At 35.9% G+C, this 11114-nt stretch overlaps 1 long non-coding RNA gene across 1 annotated transcript; it reads right to left on the minus strand.

Moving 5' to 3' along the window:
* Nucleotides 1-1853: 1853 nt before the first annotated feature.
* Nucleotides 1854-8247, minus strand: LOC121371998. Its single transcript, XR_005957875.1, has 3 exons — nt 8110-8247; nt 6359-6503; nt 1854-1953 (listed from the first exon to the last, which is right to left on the minus strand). It is a non-coding gene; the product is annotated as an uncharacterized LOC121371998 (long non-coding RNA).
* Nucleotides 8248-11114: the final 2867 nt, after the last annotated feature.

An 11114-nucleotide genomic window follows, 5' to 3' on the forward strand; every position in this document is an offset into this window, starting at 1 on the left:
TGCTGCGTCAAGAAGCGCGCACACGAAACAAACTTTCGAAAAAATTTAATAGTTTTTTGCCGAATTGGTTTAACAAATTAATTTAGTTTGTAATGCGCTTGTGTCAATTCTAGAAGTGTTCGGGGGCATGCTCTTGCAGGAACTATTGAAAACTAGATATCCTGTAATGCAATTTCCTCCATTCAAGACGTAAAATTCAGTATGCAAATGCAGATATATTCCTATTAAAAAATAAATCACAGAGGGGCGGGTCGATCCCTAAAACCTGTCCTTGTATACGTACCTGCATACAGTGTTGTAGACTGATGACGTGCTTGTAAAACTAGGACATCACAGAGGGGCGGGGTCGATCCCTAAAACCTGTCCTTGTATACGTACCTGCATACAGTGTTGTAGACTGATGACGTGCTTGTAAAACTAGGACATCACAGAGGGGCGGGGTCGATCCCTAAAACCTGTCCTTGTATACGTACCTGCATACAGTGTTGTAGATTGATGACGTGCTTGTAAAACTAGGACATCACAGAGGGGCGGGGTCGATCCCTAAAACCTGTCCTTGTATACGTACCTGCATACAGTGTTGTAGATTGATGACGTGCTTGTAAAACTAGGACATCACAGAGGGGCGGGGTCAATCCCTAAAACCTGTCCTTGTATACGTACCTGCATACAGTGTTGTAGACTGATGACGTGCTTGTAAAACCTGTCCTTGTGCACGTACCTGCATACAGTGTTGTAGACTGATGACGTATTTGTAAAACTAGGACATGACAGAGGGGCGGGGTCGATCCCTAAAACCTGTCCTTGTACACGTACCTGCATACAGTGTTGTAGACTGATGACGTACTTGTAAAACTAGGACATCACAGAGGGGCGGGGTCGATCCCTAAAACCTGTCCTTGTACATGTAAAACTAGGACATCACAGAGGGGCGGGGTCGATCCCTAAAACCTGTCCTTGTGCACGTACCTGCATACAGTGTTGTAGACTGATGACGTACTTGTAAAACCTGTCCTTGTACACGTACCTGCATACAGTGTTGTAGACTGATGACGTGCTTGTAAAACTAGGACATGACAGAGGGGCGGGGTCGATCCCTAAAACCTGTCCTTGTGCACGTACCTGCATACAGTGTTGTAGACTGATGACGTACTTGTAAAACCTGTCCTTGTACACGTACCTGCATACAGTGTTGTAGACTGATGACGTGCTTGTAAAACTAGGACATCACAGAGGGGCGGGGTCGATCCCTAAAACCTGTCCTTGTGCACGTACCTGCATACAGTGTTGTAGACTGATGACGTACTTGTAAAACTAGGAAATAACATGACACTTACCTTAACTCCCATGTGGGGAGCCACTTCTTACATAGCTGCTTCAGTACCTTCTATTCACCCACCGTCTGCTGAAACTGGTAATTATATATTACTGTCGTCTTCTACATCAAACATCATTACTGGCCATCATAAATTACTTTCTTTTCTACTGGTCATCATAAATTATTAGTCTTCTTCTACATCCAAATAGCCACTGATCATTATAAATTACTGTCTTTTTATATCATAATAATCACTGATCATTATAAATTACTGTCTTCTACATTATTACTGAATTACAGTATTTTCTGCTGATCATATATTACTATCGTTTCTACTGGCCATAAAATATTACCGTTAATAATTATTAGTTATTATTATTGATGGTCTTTTCTAGATGAAGTAATAAAAAGAAACACAGTTTGACATATTCCACTTCACCAGACATCAGTGTGATCAATTGTAAACGTTGAATGTTCTATGCAAAATATCATACGACTAACATAGATTAAGAATGTATTTAAAGATACAAACTATTAGATGCACTCTTGTATACATGTTCTGCTTTGGCCGGTAGACCATCTATCTTCTTTTGAACCATGACGGCCAAGGTATCGTATATTAATTCGTATTGAGCCTGTTGACATATTTAACACAATGGTAAGTCGAACATAGTTTGTGTTTAAGCACACTGCGTTTATAATGATCAAGACAAAGTTTGTATTTAAAGACACTGAGTTTATAGTAATCACATTTTAACATAGTTTGTGTTTAAACAAAGTAATTAAAGACGAACATAGTTTGTGTTTAAACAAAGTAATGAAAGACGATCATAGTTTGTGTTTAAGCAAAATAATGAAAGACGAACATAGTTTGTGTTTAAACACATTGGGCCAAATTTACAAAGTGTATGTCTTACACGTGTATAACTACCTACACTTACACTACGTAAAGTTAAACACGCGCATAGCTACCCACACTTACACTACGTAAAGTTAAACACGCGCATAGCTACCCACACTTACACTACGTAAAGTTAAACACGCGCATAACTACCTACACTTACACTACGTAAAGTTAAACACGCGCATAGCTACCCACACTTACACTACGTAAAGTTAAACACGCGCATAGCTACCCACACTTACACTACGTAAAGTTAAACACGCGCATAGCTACCCACACTTACACTACGTAAAGGTAAACACGCGCATAACTACCCACACTTACACTACGTAAAGTTAAACACGTTTATAACTACCCACACTTACAATACGTAAAGTTAAACACGTTTATAACTACCCACACTTACAATACTTAAAGTTAAACACGTTTATAACTACCCACACTTACAATACTTAAAGTTAAACACGTGTATAACTACCCACACTTACAATACTTAAAGTTAAACACGTTTATAACTACATACATTAACAATGCTTTAACACCTGCGTTTACGAAAAACAGGCTTGGTAAATTCAGCCCACTGCACTGCTTTTTAATAATCACTGACGAACAGAGATTGTGTTTACACACTCTGCATTTATAGTAATCACTGACGAACAGAGATTGTGTTTACACACTCTGCATTTATAGTAATCACAGACGAACAGAGATTGTGTTTACACACTCTGCATTTATAGTAATCACAGACGAACAGAGATTGTGTTTACACACTCTGCATTTATAGTAATCACAGACGAACAGAGATTGTGTTTAATCAACATGGGTGTCGACCCGGTTTAAAAGAGGGGGAACTTACACACACACACACACACACACACACACACACACTTACTTGGCGCAATATTTTTTCAGAGGGGCACGGCATGTTTGCACTTAATATTAAAACATAGCCATGGTCGGGTGAAAGAAAGTGAACATTTGTGGATGCACTGACTGGTTGAGATTTTTTACTGCGTCTATAGGACACACTCCCCCATGGGACTTGAAAGCTAGATAGTTTAAATGCATTTTAATGTATTCTACAAATAAAATGTATAATTTAATTACAAATATTGACAAATGCAACATTTTAAAAATGTATTTATCGCGATGTATGACATTTGCATACAACGTCATACGTTGAATACATAAACACAAGTGTACAACCCAATCAGATAATGCGTGAGAACCGGGGTAACAAGGGATAGAATGACTAATTTAGTATGAAGGACTCTCGTTTGACTCCTTTGGTGACGGATTTGGCATAAAGAGCAGATTTTAACTAATTAATTTTGTTTTCTATATTATTTTTTGTTTAAAGATGTGCCACGCCCTACAATTTGGCGCCCTAGGCCTGATCCTACTTGACATACGTGGCACACACATAACATTGCTTTAGGAAATCTGAACATTAAAAAACCTTTTTTATTAAATAGTGTATGTGGAAAGGTTGTCAACTATAAGTGTAATTTTATTAACTTATATAACATCTATTATTTGACCAAAATCCACTTTACTGTGTAATATATTGCTCTTCTGAACTGTTTTAAAGTTTGTTGTAATTATAATGATGTAAGGAAGACATTAAAAATATGTCTTTTCCTGAACAAAGTGGTTTTGTGTTCATACAATGAATACTTGTCAAACTGGCTCCAGTTTCATATGACCCCCAGGCTGCCCCAGTAATAAAAATTGGTTGAAACAACCAACATGCAAACTTTTAGGATGGTTCTAAAGAAATTGGGCCTAAGAGTGTTTTGTTAAAAAGTCACAGAAAAAAACCCAAAACCAAAAACCCCCACCGAAAAGCACTATCAATTGAGTACAACAAAGTGAAAAGCAAACCAACCTAAAACAAACAGTAGTCATGACCAAAACAGAACAGAGGGTGGGGAGGTAGTGGTATAGTGAGATATAGGTTTCATGTACCGTATATCATTCATATAGTTTTTACAGGCTGGATATTACATACCATAGCTTTTGACATACTGGTACAAGAGTTGGAATATTGCATAGTTAGAACATAATCTAAATCCTAGAACACCACTAAACAATTCCTGTTTTTATCATTTTTCATCATCATCACCTAATAAATTGAGAGGGTTTATTCTGCTCATCCTATTCTTTATTATTATAATGACAACACAAACAAAAATACCATTAATAATGTTAATAATGTTAAGAGTAGTCGATTTACTGTTGTTGGGTTTTTGTTTTTTTTGGGGGTTTTTGTCTTGGGTTTTTTACGTTTTGTTTTTACTGGGGAGGGGGGAGGTGTCCGCCTGTTTCGACATGCTTCTTGATCATACTGACTGGCATTTCCAGGACTATTTTGTCCATGTGCTGTTGTGACTATGAACAGTAATTCCAATATGTTCCTTAAACATATAGCACTATTACATAAAGAGTCAATTACACAGCTGTGTTTGCAAACTATGTTTCTGTCATTTTTTTAGGAAATAACTTGTGTTTTATAATTCAACTTTTACTATACTTTTACATTAATTCGGGTCCTTCGTGTAACCTGTTATTGTCTTCAAATATTTAATGTTTGCATCCCTAATAACAACCTTTGAGTAGTACTAAATCAAATAACTTCCGGCTGGGTCAAAGTTCGAGGTGCACCCAACTTTTGATAGAGAAGTGAACACTACAAGTCCTGTAATTGGTGATAAATGTGAGTGTGCTGGTTGTAAAAAAACATAATTTCATCTGGGCAAAAAATGTATGCAATTTTATTTCATCTAGTACCACTATTTGCTTGAAACATGCATGGGGTACCTGTAAAAAACAGTACTCGAATTTTGTGTGGAACTAGGATAGTCATAGACGCTACCCGTTATCTCAGAAATGAGCAGCTTGACCCTCAATTTCTTTTATTCACTTTAAGAGTGAAGGGTGGTAGTATTTATATCCATGGTGGTTATGTCGATTGATACGCTGCAGGTAGGAGTTTTAGCCACATATGTTACTATTGTCGTCTATGGGATTTGATTTGGTAGTATACACCCTATACTGGTGCCTACTGAACAATGTTAAAAACGTTTGTTATTTCCTGAACACAAATGTTCAAATTCAGTGTTCTGGTATAGGACCTTTTTGCAAACATTTCCGTGAAAATGCTCATAAACACACTGTATTAATATTAATGACAGACAAACAAAAGTTTGTCTTTAAACACACTGCGTTTATTGTAATGACAGACGAACACAGTTTGTGTACAAACACACTGCGTTTATTGTAATCACAGACGAACATAGTTTGTGTTTAAAAACACTACATTTATAGTAATGACAGACGAACATAGTTTGTGTTTAAAAACATTACATTTATAGTAATGACAGACGAACATAGTTTGTGTTTAAAAACACTACATTTATAGTAATGACAGACGAACATAGTTTGTGTTATAACACACTACATTTATAGTAATGACAGACGAAGTGAGTTTGCGTTTATAGTAATGACAGACGAAGTGAGTTTGTGTTTATAGTAATGACAGACGAAGTGAGTTTGCGTTTATAGTAATGACAGACGAAGTGAGTTTGCGTTTATAGTAATGACAGACGAAGTGAGTTTGTGTTTATAGTAATGACAGACGAAGTGAGTTTGTGTTTAAACACACTGTATTTATGGTAATCACAGACAAAAATAGTTTGTGTATGTACACACACTGTGTTTATATTAATCACAGACGAACATAGTTTGTATTTAAACGCATTGCGTTTAATTAATGAAAGACAAACATAATTTGTGTTCAAAGAGCCTGCATTAATAGTAATCACAGACGAACTAATACGTGTGTATAAACACACTGCGTTTATAGTGACCAAGACACACGCAATCAGCCAGTGGCGTCATAACACTTCGAATTATCAGACAGGGAGTTGTTGGGTCACAGGAAGTATTCTTGCATGATATATTCTATTATATTATGCTTAAGAATAACAAGTATATAATAAATGCTCGCTTCCACTGCACTGTTTACTTTTATTTTGTTTGTTTTTAGCTTTTGTTTCTTTGTATTACGTTTTTCTTTTGTAGGGTATTTTGCTTTTTTTATTATTGTATGTAATAATATTAAAGTTGGTTATTACCATTCCCCGTACCATCATCTAGCGATTCTGTCTCATCTGCAGCACAAAGCTAAACACATCGATTTCAGCGTCCAGGCCATGGGTTTCTATCCACCGTTGGAAGTAGTCGAGTGCTATGAACGCACCCGATCTTTCAATTCCAGAACTGCAACAACAACAACAACAACAACAAAAATAATAATATAAATAAACTAAACTATATAATGACGTGGTACAACATGACCACATTGATTAATCAATTACTGGCTACATCATTTTAAACAATTGATCAGGGTGTATATATATGTATAATTTATAATTATATTACATAATGAAAATATATATGTATACTTATTGGTCGAAAACCAGTCACATGACCTTCCGTAAATAGTGATATTGCCCTCAGTCAATTTCACCGGTCCGATAAAAAGTTATATTTCTCTCGGAGAGTTAACCAATAAAAACAAAGAAGATAAAATATCATATCCAATTAAGGAGTAGGTAACGTAATTGCAATGTCAGCTGCTAATTTTAACATAAACAACTACATTTTTAAGAAAACACTGCTGTCATTCAACACAAATATTATAATTTTATTCTTACTGAGGTTAATTCCAAAAATACAAATCAAGGTCAGTAATTTTGTAAGGAATATTTCGTAGATTTCGAAAGGTGCATGCTACCTCAAAACGCAGTTGGATTCGGCACCCTTGGATTTTATGTTAGGAAAAAAAATGCAATTGTAGGTAATTAGTAACTGTTCAATATAAATGTATGTCAAGATTTATCATATTTTGGGATTTTTATGTTGTTATTAATATTCTTTTGACACTCTTGCTGGTCATAGTATATCTAATTTAAGGTGTGTGTATGTATGTATGTATGTATGTATGTATGTATGTATGTATTGATGTATGAATATCTATATATTGTATGTATGTCGAGTTACATACATAGATATTAACGCACTGGCGCAGGGGATAATTAAAACCTTTCTGGCCTCACAAATTGTCCCATGCCGTTGCTGGGACTCGAACCTATGGCACCGAATCGCCCGCAAATTGCTGACTAACCACGATGCGTTCTGAGCTATCCAGGCATCCATAAAAAGGATGCTGTTTAACTCAACCACATGCATTGGGCCTACAATCCACGCGGTCGATCCCGCTTACGAGCATGTATGTATGTATGTATGTATATATTAGAGCTGCAACGATTCACTCATGTATTCAGTGTACAGGCTATCCACGATACGTATTCGTTATTTGGTACCCAAAGAACCGAATATATTCGTGTTTTTAAAGTACCTTTCTTCTTCTTCTGCTTCTTCTTTTTCTTATTATTATTAATTATATAAATTTAGAAAGACCACAGTTTGCAAGCTGTATTTACACACAGAAGTATTTTAAGCAGTCTGTTTTGTTTTTTCGTCTTGTTAATTTTCTTTTTATTACAATTTTGTTTTTATAACTGACATTTAATTTTTTCATTTTCAAGGTCTAACATTCCAAAGTTTAATGTTAAACACATCCTACTATTTAAATGCTATTTTTGACTTTTGTTCACTGGTGGGTTGCTTCATTCAGAAAGTCAGTAATACAGTATTGGTAGAGTCACTGTAATTATTGGTATTCATGAATATTTATTCGTATTCGAGACAACATATTCGTGATACGTATCGTATTCGCCACTTGGTGTATTCGTTGCAGCTCTAGTATGTATATCCATTTTTAGTTTTATTTTTTATTTTTTATTTAAGATGAGCTGCTAACCTGCAGTGCACAATGACAGGATGGTCACGAAAGGACTCATTCACCTCTTTGCGGACTGTCTGGATAAAGTCTATGAGGTCCTCTGGAGTCGGTTCATCACTGTAGTCCTCCCAGCGTGGCAGGAAGAAAACGTCGACAATTCGCTGTTCTTCTTCCTGGAAACAAAATGCAAGGAATGTTTGTTTAACAGCAACTTAGCATATTGACTGCCTTAACTGCCAGGAAAAATAGTGGTGACAATACTGTCAACATCGTGAAGTAGTCACGACAGGTACAGACTCCATCAGGTAATTTTCACAAACATATCTTATAATTCATCTTCAGCCACCATTACCTCGAGGTATTTGATTCAATCCCTTCAATATGCTCTCGAGCACGTGTGTGTGTGCGTGTGTGTGTGTGTGCGTGCGTGCGTGCGTGCGTGCGTGCGTGCATGCATGTGAATGCATTTCCTAGATGTTTTCACAAGACAATTTTAAAAATAGGCACTAAACAGGCTTGTTTAATCTCAATGTAGCATAGCGTTGATTAGGGGAAAGATGAAGCTAGGCTATAGTTTGCCTGGCACATATATGTGTGTGTGTGTGTGTGTGTGTGTGTGTGTGTGTGTGTGTGTGTGTGTATGTGTGTGTGTGTGTGTGTGTTTGTTTCCTTTGAATAGCAAACCAATAAAATCAAAACAAGAATTGGTTGAAAAGAAAAAAAAATGCTTTACAAGTATAACCGCCAAATTGCGGTGACAGCCGAATTGATTAACAGCTCAGTTTGGTGTTAAGATGAATTATGTCCCTCATACATGAAACAGTAGTACCATTTATGCCAATATATGAGATTCCTAAAATCCCTTTTGACCTCTGGTGACCTAATTATTAAACCAATTTGTATGTGGTCATTGTATGCCGGATTTATAAAGGGGCAAAGGGGGCAATTGCCCCGGGCCACCTTACCAGAACCCCCCCCCCCCCCCCCCGACTAAGGGCTTCCTTTATAAAAAATGTAATAATTATAAAATTAGTTCATTTATTTATTTGTCATGTTGAGGGCCCCCCAAACCGGAAGTACCCCGGGCCCCCTACCCCCCCCCCCCCCCCCCCCCCCCCCCCCCCGTCTAAATCCGGCCCTGGTGATATCCACCAAAAAGCTACTCCTTACACAAGTCTATCATACTAACATATTAACTACAGGCATAGGGCTATTAATAAAACACCATGATAATTTGCTCACCCAGGTAATACCAATTCATTACATTTCACGCTCTAGCCCATGGACTGTGTGGACATAAGACACAATATAATGATTTTGGGGGTACTGGTGTTTTTGTGACAACTTCTCTTTATACCTGTTACAAAGTAAATGGATATATTAAATTTTGATGATCGACAAACAGGTCTGAAAGAGCTTTCCGTACGCATGCGGAAACTGGTACAAAAATATATTTTCAGAGTTTAATTTCTTTTTTTAAAGTGATATGTTTTGTTTAAATAAAACAGCTATAACTCTCCTGTAAATCCATGTGCTTATTATTTGTATGTATACACTTCTGCATATTTAATGCATCCATATTTTCAGTTACCGTGAAATGTCAGGAGTGTAACATAGATCCTTTTTGGTGTATTCTTACCTATTACTGTATTGTGTTGTTCTATTTCACTGGAGTATGGTTGTCTGAGATGGAAGGTCATCATAAAGAAACATATTATTGCTTCACGATTTCATATATCCCATATATTGTCATGTCAGGAGAGTAAACCTTTTAGCATCATTATAGACCAAATGTATATAATTATTGGATAAGGTTTTAAAATTGTATTATGACATTTCCATGCAAATAATAGGACATACAACTAATATTGGCATAATATACTGGATATAATAACTGAAGGTTTTGTTCCTTTGCCAAACAACTTTGTTACAGGTTGCAACCCTCACTGTTTTCAATACATAAACGTATAAACTGTTTATGAAATTGCATACCATAATGTAATTAATAATTACAAGAAAACACATGTGAAGTATTTTTTAATATTACTAAAGTATGTCACAAGTCAAGGGTATCTTTTCACAACTAAGTTTATTTTAGAACATTAATTGTCAATACCTTGTTAATTAAAAGTATAAATTGCAACTATTTATTATAAGTAATGTGAGTCATAGCTTGTACCGATTTTTTAATTTGGGCTTGTAGCTTACGTTGGTGAACACTTAAAATTTTGATGTAAGCTGGCTGAGTGGTGATAAAGTAGAGAGCTGACTTTGGTTTTACGCAGACACATTAAATTTCGTGTGAAAGAAACATTGTTGAAATATTGTTAAATACTTTGAACTGTGTAATTCTGGGTTGGTGACAATTAGAATATATTTTAGATTATTGAATTTGTGTTGTAGTGTTTTAATTCATACAGTGTTGTATAAATGCATTAGTAGTTGTATGTAAATATCACCCTTAAAGAAATGTCAAATGAACTGATATATTTGAAGATTATGTTACTTGTGTAATACGGACATTTTTTAATCGAAAAGAGTAGCCCCTGAAGTGGCGTCAGCGGGTTTCCTCCCTCAATAGCTGTGTGGTCCTTAACCATACGTCCGATGCCATATAACAGTAAATATAATGTGTTGAGTGCGTCGTTAAATAAACCATTTCCTTCTTCTTCTTTCTAAATACAAGCCTCAGGTAAAACCCTATACTTCACAGTCATAGCATAAGATAGGATATATAAGCTTATCAAAAATACTGCATACATAACTAGGTTTTAGTGACAAATGATTTTAAGTATTTTTGATAAATGTCTTTTTGTGCCTGACCCACTAGTGTGTTTTGCATTTCAATATACGAACCCATTGTTGTGAACGCTATACCTAAATATGAAAAGCTACTTACAATTTCTACATTACTATCACCATATTTAAACTTCATACTATTAGCCAACCTCCCAACTTTTCGAAATACCATTATCTTTGTCTTTTCAATATTAACAACTAATTTCCAAAAAATACAATGGTCA

Source organism: Gigantopelta aegis, chromosome 4 (assembly GCF_016097555.1).
Source record: "Gigantopelta aegis isolate Gae_Host chromosome 4, Gae_host_genome, whole genome shotgun sequence".
Lineage (NCBI taxonomy): Eukaryota > Metazoa > Mollusca > Gastropoda > Neomphalida > Peltospiridae > Gigantopelta > Gigantopelta aegis.